The sequence below is a fragment of the Bos indicus genome, chromosome 17 (genome assembly GCF_029378745.1).
Source record: "Bos indicus isolate NIAB-ARS_2022 breed Sahiwal x Tharparkar chromosome 17, NIAB-ARS_B.indTharparkar_mat_pri_1.0, whole genome shotgun sequence".
NCBI lineage: Eukaryota > Metazoa > Chordata > Mammalia > Artiodactyla > Bovidae > Bos > Bos indicus.
Genome location: NC_091776.1, coordinates 20,982,444 through 21,008,904, shown reverse-complemented (window position 1 = coordinate 21,008,904; position 26,461 = coordinate 20,982,444).

Sequence of the window (26,461 nt, the reverse complement as noted above, 5' to 3'; positions counted from 1 at the left end):
TTCATAGTGCCCACAGCAATATACAAATTCAATATAACCCCTATCAAAACTCCAATTTTTCACAAAAAGAACACAAAAAAATTCTAAAATCTGTATGGAACTACTAAAGATTCCAAATAGTTCAAGCAACTTTGAAAGAGAAAAACAAAGCTGGTGGCATCACACTTTCTGATTTCAAAATATAGTGAAAGTGAAAGTCAGTCAATCGTATCCAACTCTTTGTGACCCCATGGACTATACTGTTCATGGAATTCTCCAGGCCAAACTACTGGAGTGGGTAGCCTTTCCCTTTTCCAAGGGATCTTCCCAACCCAGGGGATCAAACTCAGGTCTCCTGCATTGCAGGCAGATTCTTTACCAGCTGAGCCACAAGGGAAGCCCAAAATATAGCACAAGCCTATATAATCAAAATAGAATAGTATTAGCATAAAACAGACATGTAGAACGATGGAACAGAATAGAGAGTTGGAGATAATGCCAAGCATATATGGACAATTAATTTATGGCAATGGTGCCAAGAATATACAACAGGGAAAGGACATACTCTTAAATAAATGGTGTTGGGAAAACGGGACAGCCACAAGAAAAAGAATAAAACTGGAGCCCTGACTTCCATCATAAACAGAAATCAACTGCAAGATATATTAAAGACTTTAATTTAAAACCTGAAACCACAAAACTCCTAGAAGAAAACATAGGTATTAAGGTCCATGGTACTGAATTTTTGGATCTGACTCCCAAAGTAAAGTCAACAAGTGCAAAAATAAATGAGTGGGACCACATCAAACTAAAGAGCTTCTGTACAGTAGAGGTGTTATCAACAAAAGGAAAAGGAAACCTATTGAATAGGAAAAAAATACATGCAAATCATGTATCTGATAAGGGGCTAATATCCAAAATACATATAAATTTAAGTAAGTCATTAGTAAAATAACAAAAACTTTTAATTAAAAAATTGGCAGAAAATCTAGATAGACATCTTTCCAAAGAAGACATACAGATGGTCAACAGGCACATGAAAAGATGTCACTAAAACTTAGAGAAATGCAAATCAAAGCCACAAAGGAATAGCACCTCACACTTGTTAGAATATCAAGAGACAACAACTGTTGGTGATGATACAGAGAAAAGGGAACATTTGTGCACTATTGATGAGAATATAAATTGGTACAGCTTCCATGGAAAACAGTATTGAGGTTCCTCAAAACATTAAAAGTAGAACAACCATATGATCCAGCTATCCCATTTTGGGGTTATACCCAAAGGAAAAGCAAACAATATATTGAAGCTACATCTACACTCACACGTTCCTCTGCAGTATTATTCACAGTAGCAAAAATATGGAAACCATCTGTCTGTCTGTCAATGGATGAATGGATAAAGAAAGTGTGCATATAAATACAATGAAGTATTATTCAGCTGTGAAAATGAAAAAGTCTTAGCATTTATAAGAAATTGGATGGACTTTGAGGATATTATGCTACATGAAATAACCCAGACAGAAAGACAAGCATTGCATGATACCACTTATATGTAGAATAAATCAATCAAAGTCAAACTCACAGAAACAGAAAAGCAATTATCTGTCTGAGATGGTGAAATAAGGAAAGGATAATAAAGTGCACAGACTTTCAGCTGTGAGGTAAATAAGGTCTAAGGATCTAATGACAACCTTGTGACTACATTTGATAACAATGTATAATTGAAATTTACTGAGAGTTTAATTTAAATATTCTCACCAGAAAAGTTATTTCTCATTCTCTCTCTAGATAAATATGTACTATGATAGATGTGTTAAGAAAAATAATTAGTGTAGACCTACGTTTACTTATGGGAGCTGTTTTCTAAAAATGTAATGTCTGGTCAAAAGAAGGCAAAATGCATAATTTTCTATATAAAATGGCCTGATACCATTTTGTTTCAATCATGTATCCATACAGTAACACATGTTTAATGCCCTATTTCCCACATTTTACATTTTTTAGCATATTATAAAGTTATTCTTATTTTTAAAGCAAAAATAAGTTACCAGAATTTTACTTAAAACAAAGGGAAAAGCTATAGAGACATTTCATCTATGCAACATGTTAAATAACATATTAAATTCATCATCTGTTAAGCACCAATTAAGAAATACATTATTTTGCTCCTGTTGCTGTTTCTGCCATTGGGGTTATTCAGTGAAGATTCCTGGGAAATAAATTTGTGAGTCTTTCTATAACTGAAGATTTCTTTATTTTACACTCACAGTAGATATCATTTACCTGGAAAGAAGATTCTGATTTCAAAATAATTCTCTCACCCAAATTTTGAATGCTTTGTCTAAATGTGTTTTCTCCCTTTCTATTAATGTTAAGATATCTGTAGGATATTCAATTTCAATTAATTTATAAATAATCTATTTTTTCTCAGAATGCATATTTCCTTCCATTTTGGCTATTTTGATTTTATAATACTTATTTTTAAAGAGAGAAATGTAGAATATAACTTAATTAAATTTCAAAAGGATGTGTGTAATTTGTTTTATTTTTCCATGCTATTCACATTTAGTAAGACTTTTTCAATTTGAAAATCCCTGTTTTATACATTTCTGGAAATTTGTCTTCTATTATTCTACTGATATTTTTCTTGTTTCTATATCCATTCTACTCTCTTTATAGAAAATTTATGAAGTGTAAATAAAATATGTTTTTACTTTTTCCCAAGACAAAATATGATGTGAAATTTTAGAAAAAGATAAAACCAGATTGATGTGCATCACTAATGAGGAGATGCTTAATGTGACTTTGAAAGATTAAGGCAACTGAAAGAGTTGCTGCAAACATCTCTTCTTTATTATTCGAAACAATATGCAGTCAGTATAATTTCCTTTGTCTCTCCCCTTCAATTTACAACTAGTAGCATATCCATACGGAGAAGGCAACGGCACCCCACTCCAGTACTCTTGCCTGGAGAATCCTATGGACGGAGGAGCCTGGTGGGCTACAGTGCATGGGATCGTAAAGAGTTGGACACGACTGAGCGACTTCACTTTCACTTCTCACTTTCATGCACTGGAGAAGGAAATGGTAACCCACTCCAGTGTTCTTGCCTGGAGAATCCCAGGGACGGAGGAGCCTGGTGGGCTGCCGTCTATGGGGTCGCACAGAGTCGGACACGACTGATGTGACTTAGCAGCAGCAGCAGCATATCCATAACCAAAGGTTCCTCTGTAGAGCACACTAGAACACCACAGAGTTACATATAACTGTATGACTAATGGTGGGGGCATTGAACTTTGTAGAGGTTGCAGAACCAGGTGGGCAGTGGCAGCAGTGACCTCAATCAAGATCCAGCAGTCGTAACAGCAGTGATGACCACAGCATTGGCACCCCTTCTGGCAGAGCGGATCTAAGGTAAAAAGTGGTTACTAGAAGTCTACCTAGCTCTGTGAGCTACAGCTGAAAGGTTCTGTTGCATTTCAGCCTTACTCAGCCCTCAGGGGACAGACATCTGTAACTTCAGGGAAGGAAAGGAAAGGGCAGGAAACAGACTAAAAAGAACATGGCTATCTGCCCCAGAATTTAGCCAGAGGACAATCCAGAATCTCTGGGATTCCCTCACTTGAGGATCTCCCCTAGAGGCCTATCATATACTCAAAGCCCTAAGGTCCAAGCACATACTACCTGCCCCCGACTCCTCCCTCCGGCCAATTTTGTTCCCAGCTACTTTTTCTTTTTAAAGTTTCCACACACAGCCAGAGCAATCTATGGGTAAAAGTCAAAACTGCATGCTATAGTGTCACCTGCTGGGAAACAACAGAAAGGCCTCTAATTGACAACCTGTTGGACTGTTAGAATCAAAGTAAACAAAGCTTTACTTTCAAATATAAATATTATTATTAATTTTATATGATATAGAATATTCAGTTCAGTTCAGTCACTCAGTTGTGTCCGACTCTTTGTGACCCCATGAATTGCAGCACACCAGGCTTCCCTGTCCATCACCAACTCCTGGAGTTTACCCAAATTCATGTCATTATCTTTTTATAGAGACTGACGCACCTTCCCAGGTGGCGCTAGTGGTAAAGAACCTGCCTTCCAATTCAGGAGACATAAGAGATGTGGGTACAATCCCTGGGATGGGAAAACCCCCTGGAGTAGGAAATGGCAACCCACTTCAGTATTCTTGCCTAGAGAATTCCATGGACAGAGGAGTCTGGCGGACTGCATTCCATAGGGTCACAAATAACAGGATATGACTAAAACAACATAGCAGACACCTTGGGAAACCATCCAATTGTCCTTCATTTGTTTAAGCATTCATTTTTAAAAATAATCAGTGCAAGGACTATGCTGGAGATACAGCAGGGATTAATATGGATTTGATATTTCCCATTTTCAGTCTAGGAAACAAACAGGAGTAAAGACCATTGCCAGGAACAATCCTGGCAATATAACTTATTATATGGCAAAAATTGTTCTGAGGATACAGCTGTGAGAAAGACAGTGGTATTTGTTCTTAAGTTGTTCACAATTCTGTAGTGGAAAGCCAGGACTGTATTCTTAAATTAGGTTGCCAGAGCAATTTTGTAGTTCCAAGTTCAGAAAGACCATATGTAATTCTTTCTTTTTTTTTACTTGTTCATCCTGTTTTCTTTCCTTCTTTTTTTTTTAATTTAAGGATAATTGCTTAACAGAATTTCATTGTTTACTGTCAAACCTCAACATAAATAAGCCATCAGTTCAGCTCAGTTCAGTCACTCAGTCGTGTCCAACTTTTTGTGACCCCATGAATTGCAGCACACCAAGTCCTCCCTGTCCATCAACAACTCCTGGTGTCCACCCAAACTCATGTCCATCGAGTTGATGGACCATTTTATCCTCTGTCATCCCCTTCTCCTCATGCCCTCAATCTTTCCCAGCATCAGGGTCTTTTCCAATGAGTCAGCTCTTTGCATCAGCTCTTTGGCCAAAGTATTGGAGTTTCAGCCTCAACATCAGTCCTTCCAATGAACACCCAGGACTGATCTTTAGGATGGACTGGTTGGATTTCCTTGCAGTCCAAAGGACTCTCAAGAGTCTTCTCCAACACCACAGTTCAAAAGCATCAATTCTTCGGCGCTCAGCTTTCTTTATAGTCCAACTCTTAACATCCATACATGACCAGTAGAAAAACCATAGCCTTGACTAGACGGACCTTTGTTGGCAAAGTAATGTCTCTGCTTTTTAATCAGCCATAGGTATACATATATCCTCTCCCTTTTGAAATTTCTTCCCATCTCCCTCCCCATCCTATCACTCTATGTTGATACAGAGCCCCTGTTTGAATTTCTTGAACCATTCAGAAAATTCCCATTGGCTACCTATTTTACATATAGTAATGTAAGTTTCCATGTTACTCTTTCCATACATCTCACCCACTCCTCCCCTCCTCCCATGTCCATAAGTCTCTTCTCTATTTCTGTTTCTCCACTGCTACCCTGTAAATAAAATCTTCATTACTATTTTTCTTGATTCTGCATATGTGCATTGGAATATGACATTTAACTTTCTCTTTCTCATTCACTTCACACTGTAAAAACTTCTAGTACATAGAAGCAACCTAGATATCCATTGACAGATGAATAGATAAAGAAGTTGTGGTACGTATACATGATGGAATATTACTCAGCCATAAAAAGGAATGCAACTGAGTCAGTTTTGATGAGGATCTTGCTTTGATTTATGTCATCAAGTGTTCTGCCTATGTTTTCCTCTAAGAGTTATGTTTCTGGTCTTACACTTAGGTCTTTAATCCATTTTGAGTTTATCTTTGTGTATGGTGTTAGAACTTGTTCTAATTTCATTCTTTTACTTGTAGCTGTCCAGTTTTCCCAGCATCATTTATTGAACAGGCTGTCTTTGCCCCATTGTATATTCTTGTCTCTTTTTATCAAAAATAAGGTACCCATAGGTGCTTGGGTTTATTTCTGGGCTCTCTATCTTGTTCCATTGGTCTTTATTTATGTTTTTGTGCCAGTACAATACTGCCTTGATGACTGTAGCTTTGTAGTATAATCTGAAGTCAGGAAGGTTGATTCCTCCAGCTCCGTTTTCTTTCTCAAGACTGCTTTGGCTATTCACGGTCTTTTGTGTTTCCATATGAATGGTGACATTTTTTGTTCTACTTCTGTGAAAAATGCCATTGGCAATTTGATAGGGATCACACTGAATCTGTAGATTGCCTTTGGCAGTATAGCCATTTTCACAATATTGATTCTTCCTACTCAGGAACATGGAATATCTCTCTACCTGTATATGTCATCTTTGATTTCTTTCATCAGTGTCTTATAATTTTCTGTGTATAGTTTTTTGTCTCCTTAGCTAAGTTTATTCCTATATATTTCTTTTTTTTTTTTTTTTGCAATGGTGAATGGGATTGATTCCTTAATTTACCTTTGAGATTTTTCATTGTTAGTGTATAGAAATGCAAGTGATTTATGTGTATTGATTCTGTATTCAGCAACTTTGCTAAATTCACTGATTAGCTCTAGTAATTTTCTGATACTATCTTTAGGGTTTTCTATGTACAGTATCATGTCATCTGCAAACAGTGAGAGCTTTATTTCTTCTTTTCCAATCTGGATTCCTTTTATTTCTTTTTCTTTTCTGATTAGTGAAGCTAGGACTTCCAGAATTATGTTGAATAACAGTGGTGAAAGTGGACAATTTTATTTTCTTCCTGATCTTAGGGGGAATGCTTTCAGTTTTTCACCATTGAGAATAATGTTTGCTGTGGACTTACCATATATGACCTTTACTATTTTGAGGTTATGCCCATTTTGATCAATTAATAAGGAACAGAGGATTCCTGACAGATCCAAAACAGCACACAGGAAGCCTCCTGTTAAATGCTTCCTGACAATTTTGTAGTTCTTTTTCCTTCTCTTGTATTTCTTGACTATATAAATCCCTTTAACATTTGTTGTAAAGCTGGTTTGGTAGTACTGAATTCTCTTAACTTTTGCTTGTCTGAAAAGCTCATTATTTCTCCACCAATTTTGAATGAGATCCTTGCCAGGTACAGTAAACTTGGTTGTAGATGTTTCCCTTTCAGTACTTTAAATATATCCTGCCATTCCATTCTAGCCTGCAGAGTTTTGGCTGAAAGATCAGCTGTTAAGCCTGTGGGGTTTCCCTTGTGTGATACTTGTTACTTTTCCCTTGCTGCTTTTAATATTCTTTCTTTGTGTTTACTCTTTGTTAGTTTGATTAGTATGTATCTTGGCATGTTTTTCTTTGGGTTTATCCTGTATGGGACTCTTGGTGCCTCTTGGACTTGATTGACTGTTTTCTTTTCCATGTTGGGGAAATTTTGTAATACAATCTCTTCAAAAATTTTCTCACACCCTTTCTTTTTCTCTTCTTCTTCTGGGACCCCTGTAATTCAAAAGTTGCTGCATTTGATATTGTCCCAGAGGTCTCTGAGACTATCCTCAGTTCTTTTCATTCTTTTTACTTTGTCTTCAGAAGTTATTTCCACCATTTTATCTTTCAGCTCACTGATTCGTTCTTCTGCTTCAGATATTCTGCTATTGATTCCTTCCAGAGCATTTTTAATTTCAGTAATTGTGTTGTTTATCTCTGTATGTTTATTCGTTAATTTGTCTAGGTCCTTGTTAATCAATTTTGCATTTTCTCCATTTTGTTTTCAAGGTTTTGGATCATCTTTACTATCACTATTCTTTTTCAGGGAGTTTGCCTATTCCCTCTTCATTTATTTGGATTTCTGCGTTTCTAGTTTTGTCTTCATTGTGTAGTATTTCTCTGTCTATTTATTATTATTATTATTATTTTTTTACTTATTGTGTTTGAGGTCTCCTTTTCCCAGGCTTCATGGTTGAATTCTTTCTTCCTTTTGGTTTTTGCCCTCCTAAGGTTGGTCCAGTTTTTTGTGTAAGCTTTGTAGGAGATTTGTGCTGAGTTTTTGTTTGTTTATTTGTTTGTTTTTCTTCTGATGGACAAGGCTGAGTGAGGTGATAATCCTGTCTGCTGGTGACTGGGTTTGTATTTTTGTTTTGTTTGTTGTTTAGATGAAGTGTCCTGCACAGGGTGCTACTGGTGGTTGGGTGATACTGGGTCTTGTATCCAAGTGGCTTCCTTTGTGTCAGTTCTCACTATTAGATACTCCCTAGGGTTAGTTCTCTGGTAACCTGACACCTTGAAGTCAGTGCTCCCACTCCAAAGCCTCAGGGCTTGATTTTGCGCAAGGAACGAAGATTCCATAAGTGGTTTGTTATGGTATTTTGTTATGGCATTCAGTGAGATTTAAAAATATATTCAAAAATGAGAAACCAAAGATGAACCCCAGACAAATGGCAGGTACAAAATCAGGCAAATAATAATTAATATAATGGAATATACAGATGTACATATACACTCATGAGCAGAGTCAAAACAGTCCAACAAAAATAAAGTACATAGATTGACCCAGCAAACAAAGGAAATCAAAAATTATATTTACCAGTAGAGAAAAAAACTAACTAAAGCACAAAGCAGAAAACAAAACTAAAGCAAGGTGGCAAGTGGGGAATAAAGCAATGAAAACAAAACTAACAAATATGTTGAAAGGAAAAGAAAGAAAGTAAAGAAGGAAAGAATAGATATGCAAAGTTAAATAGAGGTAAATGAAGAAGATTTATATACATTAAAGGTTAACTGCAAGGGGAAAAGAACAGTAGGAAAAGCAAACAAATGAATAAACGTAGAAAAAACATAATAGGTTTAAAAATATTAAAAGTTAAAATTACAAAAAAGAGAAAAGCAAAAAAGGAAAACGGAAGAATAAAGAAAAAAGGAAAACTCCACAGAACTGCAGAAGCCCAATATAGATGCAGCAGTTTATAACAACAATAAAAACTGTGACTGAATATACACATATACATATACACCCATAAGCAAAATCAAATCAGTCCAACAAAAATAAAGAATAGATTGACCCAGTGAACAAAGGAAACCAAAAATTATATCTACCAGATATAACTAAATACAAAGTGGAAAACAAAACTATAGCAAAGTGACAACTGCAAAATAAAGCAATGAAGGTAAAACTAACAAATATGTTGAGAGGAAAGGAAAGAAAGAAAAGGAAGGAATAGATACGCAAAGTTAAATAGATGAAGAATATTTATATACATTAAAGATTAACTGCAAGGGGAAAAGCACAGTATAAAAAGCAAAGAAAGGAATAAACGTAGAAAATATTTTTAGGTTTAAAAAATTAAAATTAAAAAAGACGGAGAGAAGAAAAAAAGGAAACTCCACAGATCTGCAAAAGCGCAATGTAGAGGTAGAGGTTTATGACAACAATTAAAAAAAAAAAGGTGACTGAGGAAAAAAAAAAGTTCAAAAAACTTAATTAGATTCCAACTATGGAATCTAATCCAATAAAATCGACAACTACAACAGAGGGGGGAAAAACAAAAAAGAAAGAAAAAAGAATCTACAGAGCAAGTCAAAACATAAGAATAATAAATGTTTTCCTTGAGTCACTGTTGTCAGAGTCCTTTCCCTCACTGGGAGTCACACCACCTTACCTCCGTCACTCAGTCATGTCCAACTCTGCTACCCCGTGGAGTATAGCCCACCAGGCTCCTCTGTCCATGGGGTTTTCCAGGCAAGAATACTGGAGTGGGTTGCCATTTCCTTCTCCAGGGGATCTTCCCAACCCTGGGATCAAACCCAGGTCTCCCACATTGCAGGCAGATGCTTTAACCTCTGAGCCACCAGGGAAGCCCCCTCACCTCCCTAGGATGCCCTCCAACACTGGAATCCAGATATCAGGACCTGTTGTGGGGGAAGCTCAGATTCTCATCTGGCCCAGCTCCTCTGTGTTCTTGCCTCCAACACCCACAACTATCAAAATTAATGTGTTTTCTTTTGTGGGAGCTCTCAATAACCTTTTATATATTCCATAGACACAGTCTCCCTAGTTGATCATGTGGATTTAATCTGCAGCATGTACTACTGTGGGAAAGTTTTGGGTTTTCTTCCTTAGCCACACTGCTGCTGGGTTTCAATTGTGGTTTTATTTCCACCTCTGCTTGTGGGTCAACCACTGGGATTTGCTCCTGAGGCTGCCCTGGAGGACTTGGGTTTGCCCCTGTGTGGGCCGGTGCAGCTGCCTGGGTTGCAGGGGTTCTGGCAGCACCAGGTACTCAGGGGAGTTGGCGAATAGGGCAGCAGGAAATATAACGCTCTAGAAGGGTAATGGCAACCACTATTGGCCAATACCGTTCCAGTATTCTTACCTGGAGAACCGCCCTCCCTGACAGAGAAGCCTGGCAGCTACAGACTACAGGGTTGCAAAGAGTCAGACACGACCGAAACGACCCTGCACGCATAGACGCAAGAGTTTTTCACCTGTGGCAACTCTGCCTCAGTGAGAATTGAGTGTGAAGGTGGCACAGTTGCTTGGTGTGCAGTGCCCTGGCGGCACCAAGTGTTCAAGGACACAGACTGCCTCCACCGCAGGAGTTATGGCCCTATCGGAGTCTTTTTTTGAGCCTTTTGTACCTGGCGATCAGAAGGCCTCTTTGGCCAGTGTTTCTCCATAGCTCCACCTGGTCAGGCACTTAGAGCGCTCCCTTGCCTGGGCACCTTCTCTGCTGTTTGGCGTATCAGGAACATAGAGGGGACCCCCGACTGGGGTCCTACTCTGTAGATCTGGGCAACAGGCACTTAAAGGGGCACCCTGGGTGGGGTCCTACCCTGTAGTTCAGTGCGTCAGGCTTTTGATGTCCCAGCCTCTCTATTGTTCAGATGCCAATGCCTGTGTGTTGGAGGAGAGAGGCTATGGGGATGGCTCTACCCTCTTTGCGTGACTCAGCAGTATCACCTTGCTTCCATGGCTGACCGGCTTTCCTCCACAGGCATTTCCCATCACAATCTCCTTCATATCCCCTCGATCTGTCTTTCCACAGTTGACAGCAGCCTTCGCCCTGAGATTGCTCCACAATCCCTAAACTCCAGCTCCCAGCTGCTGTACCTTCCAGGGGCTCTACATCCTTGTCCAGGATATGTATGGCTGCGGCAAGGACTGTCTGATTCTCATTCCATTTATGCTGCCACAGATCAACTCTTTCACTTTTGGCCTTAAATGCTTCTCCTCTGACTCAGACAATCGCCCCGATGTGGGAATCAGACCTCCGATTCAGTTCCCCCACCTGCTGAGGGCAGGTCCAGTCCTACTTACACTCCTGTTTTTCCCCCAGTTCCTTCATCCTACTGAGCTTTGCGTGGATCTATATATTGCTTTCCACTGGTCAGGTATTCCTGTATGCTCTCCGCTGATGTTCTGCATGCACTTCTGTGTCTGAAGGTGTATTCCTGATGTAATTGTGGAGAGAGAGATACTCCACGTCCACCTACTCCTCCACCATCTTGTTCTTGATGACCATATGTAAAATTTTAAAAGCATATATAAATAGATGGTTTTATTGAAGAAATGTGCCTTTTCAGAGGAAGATCTTGGGTTGAGTCATTAAGAAAATCATTGCTAGTTTGGTTGAAGGGATATGAGTGTGACTGTCAAGTGCAATGCTGGTACGCCCAGTTAACAATTCTCTTCAATGAGTTATGCAGGGAGGAATTTTCTCTTCCTTTGTACAGTAAGCATGACTTCACTGACACTTTGAGGTTGGTTATTCAGGGAATGTTAGGAGGTAAAACAATTTCAATAAACCTTGCTGTTCTCTGGATAATCACTGAAAGAAGCTTTCCTTTAAAACAGTTTATGAACAGAAGAAGCAGAGGAAGGAAGCCATAGGCCCAATATAGCTGAAAAACTATTTTGTAAGTACAAATTTGATATCTTTCATAAAGAAGAGTGAGCAATTAGGTGGACGTGTACATGGGGTCATCAATAGTGTAATTTCATTTGGGTCCACAGCTGGAAGTGTTTGTTATCATTTAGGTATATGTACATAATCAGTATTTTCACTTATACATGCTTCTGTATATATATGTGTATGTATACATATATAGGTCAGTACCTTGATAAATATAAGCCCTATGTGTGCATATCCTTAAATAAATTTCATGCTTTTCCTTTTAGACCAGCATACATTTCAAGTCCATCCTATAACAATTAATTCAGAAATTAATTGTTACAGAAAGCTTTTAACAGAAATAACTGTTGTATAGAAAGGTCAAGAGATGAGGCTGGTGTCTGAAATAAGAGTAATTTAGAATGAATGTAATACGGACAAAAACTGAGATTTGACTTAATAAATAAACTAGAAAATAAATCACTGAGCCTATTCAGGGATAATATTTCAATCTGCAGGCTACATCAATACTGAGTTCATATGAATCCAATCATTAAAAGGTTACTTACTGTTGACCAGAATAAATTTCAACCTCCCAAAGCTAGCCATTACATAAAAGTAGTTTTATACTAAAGAGAAGAGATACTTTCACAGAGTAAAATAACTATAAAATGAATGAAAGTATTTCAAGGATATTAGATATTAGCAAAGTAGTTCTTTACAAAAATGCTCCATTAGGAATAAAGATCAAATGTTTTCTATAGAAAATAATGATGGGATTTAATATTGGAGGTGTCAGCTATGAAGACCACATGGTTATTGTGAGAAATAACATTTAACCTTTCTCTTGTGGCTGATGGAGGCCAATGCAGTATTTTATTATCAACAATGGCAGGTGATTTATTACCAGTGTTTCTACTCCAGTAAAGCCACATTAGGCTGTGCTTGATGTATCATTTGTTATCTTCAACCCCCCTGCACACTTCCTGCATGCATAATTTCTTTGTTCTAGCAAATTTTAAACATAGAAGTGTAAATATTTGAGTAATTATTTCAGATTAATTTACCTATGGAGGTAAAATCGACAAGCTAAATAGATTATGCCAGACAATGTCTGACGTAATCATAAAGTTCTGGCTTCAGGAAGAAGGATGGTTATATCTCTGAAACATCCACTCTGCATAATGGTACATTAGTGTAGATACAGCAGTGACACAGAATAAATCACAGGCAAACTTTTAGAAGGGAATACAATTTTGTGAAATAAATTCAGGTCAGATAGCTTTCAACAGTTTCTGTTTTCAGAACTTACTACCTAAAAAAAAAAAAAAAAAATCCATCAAATAAGTCTGAAATTCCTTGGCAGATGCACTGAGAGTGGTTTCCCTATCTTCAACTCACCTGACTATTTAATATCAATGTGGAAGCAAATTTAGGAATATCAAAACAGTTATATCCTCTAAAATTTCACATTTTATATATACATCCCTGAAGAGTATTAGAAACTTTGGATTGTAAGTTTTTGCTTCAGTAAAATGTGGTTAATGTTCATCACTCTTAAATACAGAATGATGTTTTTCCATGTATTTTTCTTTCAGTCAATGATCATAAATATTGACTAAATTTACATAGTGTTTTAAAGAAAGATTCTTCTCTGTGTGGTGTTTTATTTTATGAGAAGTGTTCTCAACCACTTTAATTCATAACATCTCTCTATTTCTATATTTACTCTGACCACAGGAACAGAATAGTAGAATAATTTAATGTGGTAAATTTGGAAAGCACAAGAATATTTATACAAGTTCAAAACTATCCAACATGAAACAAGATAAAATTCTCAGTTTCTGGCATTGAATCTAATGTTAAAAGGCCAGCCAAAAAAAAAAAAGTACAAAAACCATACCACAAATAAGAACAAAATCAATCAACAGATACCAAGAACAGACCCATATATAAACATTATAGAGAAGATAAGTCTGGGAGTATTTTTAGCAGTGACTGCTGCTCCTTTCACCCAGCTAACCCCACAACTGGTATCTCTCTGAATTCTTCCTAATCTTCCCTGTGAACTCCTGAAGGAGTTCCTGAAGGAAAAGCTTCCAAAGAATTTTAACTTCTTAGTATATTTACAATTCTTAATGGCTATAGTCTCAGAATAGCTCATAACCAAATTTTATCAATTCACTAAAACTGTCTGGTTTATTCTTTTTTTCTTTTTCTAGGTAATGTTTTTTGTTAGTTTTATTGAAATATAGCTGATTTACAATGTTATGTTAGTTTCTGGTATACAGGAAAATGATTCAGTTATACATACATATTATTTTATATTCTTTTACATTATGGCTTATTACACGATACTGAATATATTAACAGTTCCCTATGTTATACAGTAGGACTTTGTTGTTTATATATTTCATATATAGAGTAGTTTGTATCTGCTGTTCATAAACTTCTAATTTATCCCTCCCAACCCTCTTCCCCCTTTGGTAACCACAAGTCTGTTTTCTATGTCTGTGAGTCTGTTTCTCTGTTGTACATAAGTTTATTTGTGTCATATTTTAAATTCTACATGTAAGTGACAACACAAGGTATTTGTCTTTCTCTGTTTGATTTACTTCACTTAGTATGATAATCTCTAGATCCAATCATATTGCTGCAAATAGCATTATTTCATTTTTTTTTCATGGCTGAGTAGTATTCAATTGTGTCTACACATTTTATTTATCCATTTATCTGTTCATGGACATTTAGGCTGTTTCCATATCTTGGCTATTGTAAATAGTGCTGCTATGAACACTGGAGTATATATAACTTTTTAATTGGAGTTTTCTCTGGATATATGCCCAGGAGTAGGATTTCTGGGCTTCCCTGGTGACTCAGATGGTAAAGAATATGCCTGCAATGCAGGAGACTGGGGTTCCATCCCTGGATCAGGAAGACCCCCTGAAGAAGGGAATGCCAACCCACTCCAGTATTCTTGCCTGAAGAAGTCCATGGACAGAGGAGCCAGGCAGGCTACAGTCCATGGGGTCGCAAAGAATTGGACAAGACTGAGTGACTAACATACATGGTAACTTCAATTTTAGTTTTTTAAGAAACCCCCACACTGTTTTACATAGCAGATATACCAATTCATATTCCCACCAATAGTGTGGGAGGGTTTTCTCAATACCCTCTTCAGCATTTGTTATTTGTAGACTTTTTAAGGATGGCCAATATAACCAGTGTGAGGTGATACCTCATTGTCCATTTATTTCTCTGATAATTAGTGATGTCAAGCATCCTTTAATATGCCTATTGGCATATATTCATCTCTATATCTTCTCTGGGAAAAAAAGTGAAATTTAGATCTTCTTCCCATATCTTGATTGGGTTGTTTGTATTTGTTTTGTTTTGTTTTTTGGTTATTGATTTTTATGAGCTGTTAAGCTCTTGTCATTCACATCATTTGTAAATGTTTTCTTCCAGTCCATATCTTGTCTTTCTGTTTTTTTAATGGTTTCCTTTGCTGTTCAAAAGCTTATAAATTTAAGTCTCATTGCTTATTTTTGTTATTATTTCCTTGAGAGACTGACCTAAGAAAACCTTGGTATTATTTATGTCAGAGGATGTTTCTCCTCTGTTCTGTTTTAGGAGTTTTATGGTGCCATGTCTTATGTTCAAATCTTTAAGTTATCTTGAGTTCATTTTTGAGCATGGTATGAGGGTTCTAACTTCATTTATTTACATGTGGCTCTCCATCTTTCCCAACACTGCTTGCAGAAGACACTGTCTTTTCTCCACTGTAAAACTCCACATAAGAACTACTAGAACTGATGAATATATTCTTCAAGGTAGCAGAACACCAGATTTACACACAGAAATAAGCTGCATTTTTTTAAACTAACAATGAAATATTAGCAAGTGAAAAAATTTTTAAATACCTTTTAAAATATTATCAAAAAATTTAAAAAATACTTAGAAATAAACCCAGCCAAGGAGATAAAAGACTTATATGATGACAACTATAAAGCACTGGTAAAGAAAATTGAAGATGATTCAAAGAAATGGAAAGATATTCCATGCTCTTGGATTGGAAGAATTAATATTGTTAAAATGGCCATACTACCCAAAATGATCTACATATTTAATGGGATTCCTATCAAATTACTCATAATATTTATTACAGCACTAGAATAAACCATTCTAATATTTATATGGAATAACAAATGACCAAGATTTGACCAAGAATCCTGAGGAAAAAGAACAAAGCTGGAGGCATAACTCTTCTAGACTTTAGACAACACTTCAAAACTATAGTAATCAAAAGAGTGTAGTACTGCCACAAAAACAGACATGTAGATCATTGGAAAGGGACAGAGCACTCAGAAATAAACCCACATACTTTTGGTCAATTAATCTTCAACAAAGGAGGTTAGAATATACAATGGAAGAAAGATAGTCTAATTTATTCTTCCTACTAGCTTGCATTGTGAAGTTGCTCAGTCGTGTCTGACTCTTTGCGACCCCATAGACTGTAGCGTACCAGGCTCCTCTGTCCATGGGATTTTCCAGGCAATATTACTGGAGTAGATTTCCATTTCCTTCTCCAGGGGATCTTCCCATCCCAGGGCTCAAACCTGGGTCTCCCGCATTGTAGACAGACGCTTTACTGTCTGAGCCACCAGGGAAGTCTGCATTGTAGCTTGCATTGTAGTCTGCAGCTTTTGTCCTACACAAGCAACTGCTATGGTCTTCTATCTTTCTATAAGCCCCTGTTACCTTCTAGATTTGGGGTTAGTTGTGGTGCTAATCACCCTCACGGCAGAAAGCAAAGATGACCTAAAAAGCCTCTTGATGAAAGTGAAAGAGGAGGGGGAAAAGCTGGCTTAAAACTCAACATTCAAAAAACTAAGATCATGATGGCATCCAGTCACATCACTTCATGGCAAACAGATGGAGAAACGATGGAAACAGTGACAGAGTTTATTTTCTTGGGCTAGAAAATCATTACAAATGCTGACTGCAGCCATGAAATTAGAAGACGCTTGCTCCTTGGGACAAAAGCTATGGCAAACCTAGACAGCACATTATAAAGCAAAGACATTATTTGCCAACAAAGGTCCATTTAGTCAAAGATATGGTTTTTCCAGTAGTCATGTATGGATGTCAGAGTTGGACTATAAAGAAAGCTAAGTGCCAAAGAATTGATGCTTTTGAACTGTGGTGTTGGATAAGACTCTTGAGAGTCCCTTGGACTGCAAGGAGATCCAACCAGTCCATCCTAAAGGAGATCAGTCCTGAACATTCATTGGAAGGACTGTTGCTGAAGCTGAAGCTCCAATACTTCGGCCACCTGATGCAAAGGGCTGACACACTGGAAAAGACCCTGATGCTGGGAAAGACTGAAGGCAGGAGGAGAAGGGGACATCAGAGGATGAGATGGTCAGATGGCATCACTGACTCAATGGCCATGAGTTTGACCAAGCTCTGGGAGATGGTGAAGCACAAGGAAGCCTGATGTGCTACAGTCATGGGATCACAGAGTTGTGCATGACTGAGTGACTAAACAACAGCAGTAGTGCTGATCAGGTGAAAAAATTTAAGCAATTCAGGAGAAACCAAGTGTATCTTTGCACCTATAGTTGAGAGTATGTTCTACTGTGGATTTTAGTTAGAATACTGAAGTTTTAAAATAATTTGTTTCCTAGGCTGTATTTTGACTTTAAGAGACAAAGCCATGATTATTTTTGCGATGCCAAACAAAATTTATAAATTTTTCATTAGTAATTCAAAAATCTGTAAATTAAATGTCATTATTTTAATTTAACCTCTCCCACTTCTATAAGAACTTCCTATGATTTGTTCTATTTCAATGGATTTTCTGTAGTTCTGATATAATATTTGGTCAATGTGCTTTATTTACCTTATCCTTCTTCAACATGTCTAAATCTTCTTTTTAGAAAAGTTTAAAGAGAGAAATATAAGAAACATGTAAGAGTCAAATAAATTATTAATATCTCTTTAAATCCTATGATATAAGAGGCAGAATAAACATTTTATTCAGCTCAACGCCATGAAGGTGCTTTATACAATTTAGTTTTGTTTAATTAAAAAAATCCTATGAATTAGATGTCATGATAATTTACTTTCCAAAAGAAGAATGAAACTAAAAGAGTTTTAAGCAGCTAGCATCAAGTTGCTACTGAATAACCAGCAAGAACAATTGAACTGAATTATGATTTGGAAGTCTATGTTTTAGGAAAACAAAATGGAGTTTATGGAGACTATATTCAACAGATATCTAGTATTTCACTCAAACACTACTTCTAGCTACTATTTTCTAACTTAATTTTTTACCCATTATTAGAAGAGTTACATCAAAGAGAAAGCTTAATGATTGCAGTTTCAAGTCTAGAAAATTCATTGCTATGGGCATAAATGTATTAGCATATAGAAATGTAGTCAGGAAAATTATAGAGGCACAGTGTTACCCACTGAACTGCACAAATATGCTATTTAGGTGTGCATGTGTATAAGAAGGATTATGTCATTTATTAAAAGATAAAACAGCTGCAAATTGCATTTTAAAATATACATTTATAAAACCCTTTAAAATTTAAAGTTTTTGCAAATTCACAAATTGTTAAATCATTTATACAATTTGCCTTCCATTAGTTATAAAAGTTGAATAATGCAATATTTTCTTGTTCAAATAACAAGAGTAAGTAATCTATTTTCTGATGTTAATAGTTGTCTTGTAATTAAATTATCTTAGAACCGATATTCAGAAAAGGCAATGGCACCCCACTCCAGTACTCTTGCCTGGAAAATCCCATGGACGGAGGAGCCTGGAAATGCCATCCCTGGGGTCGCTGAGGGTCTGGCACGACTGAGCGACTTCACTTTCACTTTTCACTTTCATGCACTGGAGAAGGAAATGGCAACCCACTCCAGTGTTCTTGCCTGGAGAATCCCAGGGACGGGGAAGCCTGGTGGGCTGCCGTCTATGGGGTTGCACAGAGTCGGACACGACTGAAGCGACTTAGCAGCAGCAGCAGCAGCAGCAGTAGAACTGATATAAGCATCATTTCAACTATGAATAAAGAGTAAGTTAAATATAATAGTTGCAGATTTTTTTGGTGGCTCCGACAATAAAGAATCTGCCTGCGATGCGAGAGACCTGGGTTTGGTCCTGGGTTGGAAAGATACCCTGGAGATGGGAACAGCTACCTACTCCAGTATTCTGGTCTGGAGAACTCCATAGGCAGAGGAACCTGGCAGGCTACGGTCCATAAGGGCACAAAGAGTCAGACAAGACTGAGTGATTTTCACTTTCACTTTCATTTTGCAGCTTTTTAAAATGGTTTTGTAAAGTTTCATAGTTGTAACAAAAGGAATTTATTTTATAAAATAGTGGATTAAAGTGTTTGTTTTTCTATAATCTCTTTTATAAGAAATAATTCATGGATATTGAAGGCTACTTTATTCCAGAGATAAAAAAATGAATAACAGAATTATCTATGACTTCTGATGACATATATATTGATTCCTTTCCTGTTTTAAATTAGACATTCAGTTACCTAATTATCCCTTGTGATTTTAAAAATTAAATTGTTGATAAAATATTTTTATTATTTACATAAGCAAGTTGGTTGTTCGGTTGAAATGTCAGTCAATATGATGAATACAATCAGAAAACAAGTTAAAAATAGTAGTGCATTGTCTGGGTTATTAGGATAAATAACTGGTCAATTACAGTAACAGTAGAACTGTTTGTGTTCCACTAAGTTGAAATTTACTGATTTTTTTCTGTTGTAGATGATTCATTCATATCAGTTGCCATGAGATTCCCCTTTCATTCTGTTTTTGGAAACTGATTATGAGAATACAGTGTAATGCTCACTTTCTTACATCTACTCCCATGTAAAGAAGTGTTTGCAATATATACGGAAGTAGTATTAGTGTTAATTCACTACTCCAAACAGGCTTTTTTAAATTTTTATATGCAAAGCTATTTGATCCAACTTTTTCAAGAGACTTTCTAATAGAGGAAAAGAATGGGAGGAGAGGCAGTAGCTCGATATGAAGGTATAAGTGAAAGTGAAAGTTGCTCAGTCATGTCCGGCTCTTTGTGACTCCATAGACTATACAGTCCATGAATTCTCCAGGCCAGAATACTGGAATGGGTAGCCTTTCCCTTCTCCAGGGAATCTTCCCAACACAGGTATCAAACCCAGGTCTCCCATATTGCAGGAGGATTCTTTACCCGCTGAGCCACAACTGAAGCCCAAGAATACTGGAGTGGGTAGCCTGTCTCTTCTCCAGTGGATCTTCCCAACAAAATGAAAAGGAAACCTACTGAATGGGAAAAAAATGCTTGCAAATCATATATCTGAAAAGGGGCTAATATCCAAAAATACATAGAAACTTAAGCAACTCAGTAGTAAAAGAACAAATAATTTTAACTAAAAAATTGGCAGAGAATCTAGATAGACATTTTTCCAAAGAAGACATACAGATGGTCAACAGGTACGTGAAAAGATTTCACTAAAACTTAGAGAAATTCAAATCAAAGCCACAAAGGGATAACACCTCATACCTGTTAGAATATCAAGAGACAATTGTAGTGTTGATACAGAGAAAAGGGAACTTTTGTGCACTATTGATGAGAATATAAATTGGTGCAGCTTCCATGGGAAACAATATTGAGGTTCCTCAAAACATTAAAAGTAGAACAACCATATGATCCAGCTATCCCATTTTTGGGTTCATACCCAAAGGAAAATCAAACAATATATTGAAGCTACATCTACACTCACACGTTCCTCTGCAGTATTATTCACAGTAGCAAAAATGTGGAAACGTCTGTCAGTGGATGAATGGATAAGAAAGTGTGCATATAAATACAGTGAAATATTATTCAGCTGTGAGAATGAAATTGTATTGTATTTCTTCTTCGAACCGGAGTCTCCTGTATTGCATAATGCAGACCTTATGAAGGCATAAGGTCACCTCTAATTCATGCTTAATTTATATTGCTTTATACAATATATTATATTTTAACTTAACTAGCAGTTTTTGACCTTAGAACTTAATGCATTCAATATAAATGCATTTAATACTGAACAATCCAGTTAATAGTTCAGAATCTTAATCTCTTATAAATGATGGCCATAATAATGCCCATTTCAAGATTTATTGTGAGACTCAAGAAACTCAGTGTAAATGCTTATTAGTATGCAATGTTTCTTGTAAATATAAGACACGACCATTACTTTTCTTCATTATAGTTCCCCTGTTGGAGTCTCTGCTCAAGATAGTAATTTGAGTACCTTAATAATTTTTTTCCTTCATATACTAAGGTCCATATAAATAACAATCTACACCCTATTTAACAAAGAAATTATTTTATTCTCAAATAATACAAGTGAAATTTCTTCTCTCCTCAGAATAGGTTTGGTATGATTGGAAATATTTATGATACATGTGGCACATATTATCTCTTAAGAGTTCAAAGCAAATGTGCTTGGGGAAGCACTGAACTTTTTTATTAGCAGATAGGAAAAACACAAGTGACAATTGTGTAGAAAGAATTAGAGAAATTTATCTCTAAATACAGCCCTTATCACACTGCATAATATAGGTAAGTTTCTAATTTAGAATTACTTTATTTGCCCTGTAAATATTAAGGTATCTATCTTACAGTTTTTGAAGAGAAACAGTATGAAATTACATACATATCTTTATATGAATGATGTACAAAGTGAGACAAAGGTTTTGCTTTGTTTTAGTTTGTTTTGTTTTAAATTGGAGTGTATTTTTAAGAGTAAAATTTCTTATATAAGCCATTTTATGATGTATGATTTACATATGATAAACTGTGCATATTTAATATGTACTGTTGATAAGTTTGGAGACAAGGATGAACCCATGAAACCATCACCACAATCTATGCCATAAACATATACATTGACTTCAAAAATTTCCTCTTGCCTTGTCTATTTAATATTAGTTTTCTTATAAAAACACCTAATTCACCTTCTTAAAAATGTTTTAAGTATATAATCTAATGTTAACTACAGACACTGTGCTCTCTAGTACATTTCTAGGAGCTATTTATCTTGAATAAATGAAATTTTGTACCATTTTTCTCATTTCCCTCTCCCTCCAGTCTCTGGAAACTATCATTCCATTTTCTGTTTTTTTGAATTTGAATATTTTAGATTTCTCGTCTAAGTGGTATCACATAGCCCTTCTGTGTCTGGCTTATTCCACATAGAATAATGTCCTCCAGACTCATCTATGTTGCTGCAAATAACAGGTTTCCATCATTTTTAAGGCTGAATAATATTTAATTTAGGTATGTACCATAATTTTTTACCCTTTATTGGTCAGTGGAGATTCAGTTTGTCTTGGCTATTATGAATAATGCTGCAGTGAACATGCGAGCAAAGATCTCTCTTTAAGAGTCTAATTTTACTTCCTTTGGATACATATCATAATGGGAACTACTGGATCATATGATAGTATTACTTTTAATTTCTTGAGGAGTCATCATTACTACTATTCATAGTTCTTGCATCAATTTACATTTCAGTCAACAGTGTACAAGGATTACCTTTTCTCCACATCTTTGCTAACACTTTGTTTTTAATAAGTCACCCTAACAAATGTGAACTTTTGAGTAGGAGTGCTTTTACCTGGTAGATGATCTCAGAAAACAACAATAGGAAAGTAAGGAGTCAGAAAAGATGAAAGGCTGCCAAGTAAAGGCATACTTTCAAATGTGTTACTACTGCAGGGAATCTGAGTATATTCCTACTGGAGAAGTTTGAAAGCCAGTATAGTATGCATTTCTCATTGCAGTACCACTTAGAGGTGTTATCCCATCCTTGACTGATGACCCTCTGGAAAGACTTCACATTGCTGACACTTCCGTTCTGCTGTGTTCATGGGGAGAGCAGAGAGCCTTTAAACACAGAGACACAGGTTCTGGCATTTGGAGGTCTGGGCTACACACACAGAAATGGGAAGAGCAAGGGGATTAGGACAGACCAATGGTTTTGTCTTTTGTTGACCAATTCACAGCTCAGATCTATACCATATTATAATCATACAAACTATGAATGTTTCTTGAAGGTAATAAGTAGTCATAGTATTTGAAGAAAAGATTTACAACAAGACAGTTGGTGTGTCAAGCTATCATGCCGTTTCTAAGCATGATAGGTACAGCTGCCCAATCATGGTTATGATCATGGAATCAATAAATGAGTTCAGAGTATATCTCAAGCCCTAGACACGTTTCTCTGACCTCACTCTGCAGTAAGAACTACTATCTCATGATGATAAGGATTAATTAGTCTGAACATTTTAGTGGCCCCTTTCTTTGTGTGTTGGTCTACTTGCAGGAAGAACTCAAATGATCAGGTGGCAGCTTTAGCTTTTATTTTAGTGGAATCTTTATTCTGTCCATTAATAGAACTATCCCCCCACAGAAACCTGGACTTCTAGTCTAGCAGAGACTACAACTCTGAAAATAGGAAGCAGAAATTCCCAAAGTGGGTACTTCTTCCACTCTCATGATTTGGAGACATATGTATTCTATCTAAAGCAACAACCACTAAATGGAAGCCATTGGCTCAAAAAGTCTTGAAATCTTTCAGAGTTTCATGTCCAACTAGATGCTGTAGCATGCCTTAAGTCCAGTTCAATATTTTATCAGTCTCGTGACTTCTGTATGATGTGGTACATGGGGAATATCAAGGTCATGTGCTCATTCATCATAATGTGGGTCCACCTTGTGCCAACAGGCCAGTCATGGGATGTTGTTTTCATGTCAACATGAAAGACAGAAGAGAGAAAGAAGAAACACATGAGGCCTCTTTAGCTCTAGGCTTCACATCACCACAATGTCATTTCAGGTTCATGCCACTGGTCAAAGTGAAAAGTCAAAGGATGAGGAAATAAAACAGCCCACAACTAAACAATGCTAAGTATGTAGATTCACATAGTGGTGAAGAGTTTGGGGGTAGTCCTTCACTTTATCACATTAACTGACTTAAAAAATAGTTTTCTATTTTTTAAGACTAAAGATAATGTATGAACACTCACATACTTCTTCTCAATATTTTATAAATCATTGGAGTAAATTAGTACATTTGACCCATTTATAATTATTTAAAAACATGGGAAATAAAAAGCAGAAATATGCAATTGAATTTAAGATACACACTATACTTATAAAAAAAATGTGAAACTCTTAAAAGCAAAACAAAATTAATAAAGTTGGCTAAATGTACCTAAATGTTGACAAAAAGTAAAATGAAAATTAGATTGGAAGGCCATTAAGTAAGAAGGATGGTTTAGAGAAATGTATTTTTAAAAGACAACAAGAATTGAATCAAAGAAAAGAAAAAGGAGCCAAATTTTAGGTAGAAAGAAACAATTGATCCTCAAACAGAAATCAGTAGATTAGTTCACCTAAAGGCAGGATGCTTGCATTCACTCAGTCATATCTGATTATTTGTGGCCCCATGGACTGCAACCCACCAAGTTCCTCTGTCCATGTAATTTTCCAGGCAAGAATACTGGAGTTGGTTGCCATTTCCTACTCCAGGGGATCTTCCCAACCAAGTGATCAAACCCACATCTCTTGCGTCTCTTGCATTTCAGGTAGATTCTTTACCACTGCCATCACCTGGGAAGCCCTAATTCACCTAAACTGAATGCCTGTGTTCAAACCAAAATTAAAATAAGTTTGGTTAAATATGGTTCTACCAGCTTAAGAAAAATAAAACTAGAAACACTTAAGATATTTTTATATACACTCATAATAATGCCCTTTCTTTTTGCTATTTTATAAATTATTTGAAGGGCTTCCCAGGTGGTTTTTCAGTGGTAAAGAATCTGCCTGCAATGCAGGATACATGGGATTGATCCCTGGGTCAGGAAGATCCCATGGAATAAGAAATGGCAACCCACTTGCAACCCATTCTTTCCTGGGAAATCTCATGGACAGAGGAGCCCTGGAGGCTACAGTCCAGGGGGTCTCAAACAGACAGACATGACCTAGTGACTAAATCAAGTAATTTGAAAGTATCTTCATTTTGGAGTTTGCCCATACTTTTTCCAAGTGTTTACCAAAGGCAGGTATTCCTCAAGATTCAGTGAATAATCAAGGATTCATTTTAAATCAGTAGCAGGTAGCAGCTTCATGGTTCAGTTCAGTCACTCAGTCATGTCCGACTTTTTGTGACCCCATGAATCGCAGCACGCCAGGCCTTCCTGTCCATCACCAACTCCTGGAGTTCACCCAAACTCATGTTCATCAAATCGGTGATGCCATCCAGCCATCTCATCCTCTGTTGTCCCCTTCTCCTCTTGCCCCTAATACCTCCCAGCATCAGGGTCTTTTCCAATGAGTCAACTCTTCACATTAGGTTGGATCTCCTTGCTGTCCAAGGGACTCTCAAGAGGCTTCTCCAACACCACAGTTCAAAAGCATCAATTCTTTGGCCCTCAGCTTTCTTCACAGTCCAACTCTCATATCCATATATGACCACTGGAAAAACCATAGCCTTGACTAGACAGACCTTTGTTGGCAAAGTAATGTCTCTGCTTTTGAATATGCTATCTAGGTTGGTCATAACCTTCCTTCCAAGGAGTAAGCGTCTTTTCATTTCATGGCTGCAATCACCATCTGCAGTGATTTTGGAGCCCCAAAAATAAAGTCCAACACTGTTTCCACTGTTTCCCCATCTATTTCCCATGAAGTGATGGGACCAGACGCCATAATCTTAGTTTTCTGAATGTTGAGCTTTAAGCAGCTTCACAACCAGTAGCAAATGATCAAAGAGCATAAATTCAACACACAGAAGTGGGCTGTTAAAGCAAATTTAGGGAATCGATAGATAAACAGAAGTAGGAATAGAGTTCTACCTAATAAAGATTCATTAAAGACTCAAATGAACTGAACAAAATTTTAGGGTAAGATCTTATTATAAGAAGAGCCATAAGTTAAAACAAAAGAATATGAGCCATTTCATATATGATGAATTTATTGTCACTCACAGGAAAAGAACAAAATATTTTTTAATAATGTCAAGATATTGAAGAAGGAAATTCAAATATATTTTAAAATTTCATTCAAACTCATTTATGCTATAATGTTATCATCAACATAATATTACCTAAAAGTGACAACTGATACGGAAAAGTTAGGCATAACTCCAACAATTAATTCAACAAATATTTCCCCCTATGCTATGGGGAAGGACAGCCTCTTAAATAAATGATGCTGTGAAAACTGGACAGCTACATGTAAAAGAGTGAAATTAGAACAGTTGCTAACACCAAACAAACACAAAAAAAACCTCAAAATGGATTTAAGACCTAAATGTAAGACAAGAAACTATACAATTCATAGAGGAAAACATAGGCAGAACACTCTTTGATATTAAATCACAGCAAGATTCTCTTTGACCCATCTCCTAGAGTAATGGGAATAAAAATAAACAAATGGGACCTAATTAAAAACTTTGGTCAGCAAAGGAAACTATAATAAATAAGATGAAAAGACAAGCTTGAGAATGGCAGGAAATAACTGCAAATGAAACAACTGACAAAGGATTAGTTTCCAAAATATACAAGCAACACATGCAAGTCAATACCAGAAAAACAAACAACCCAATC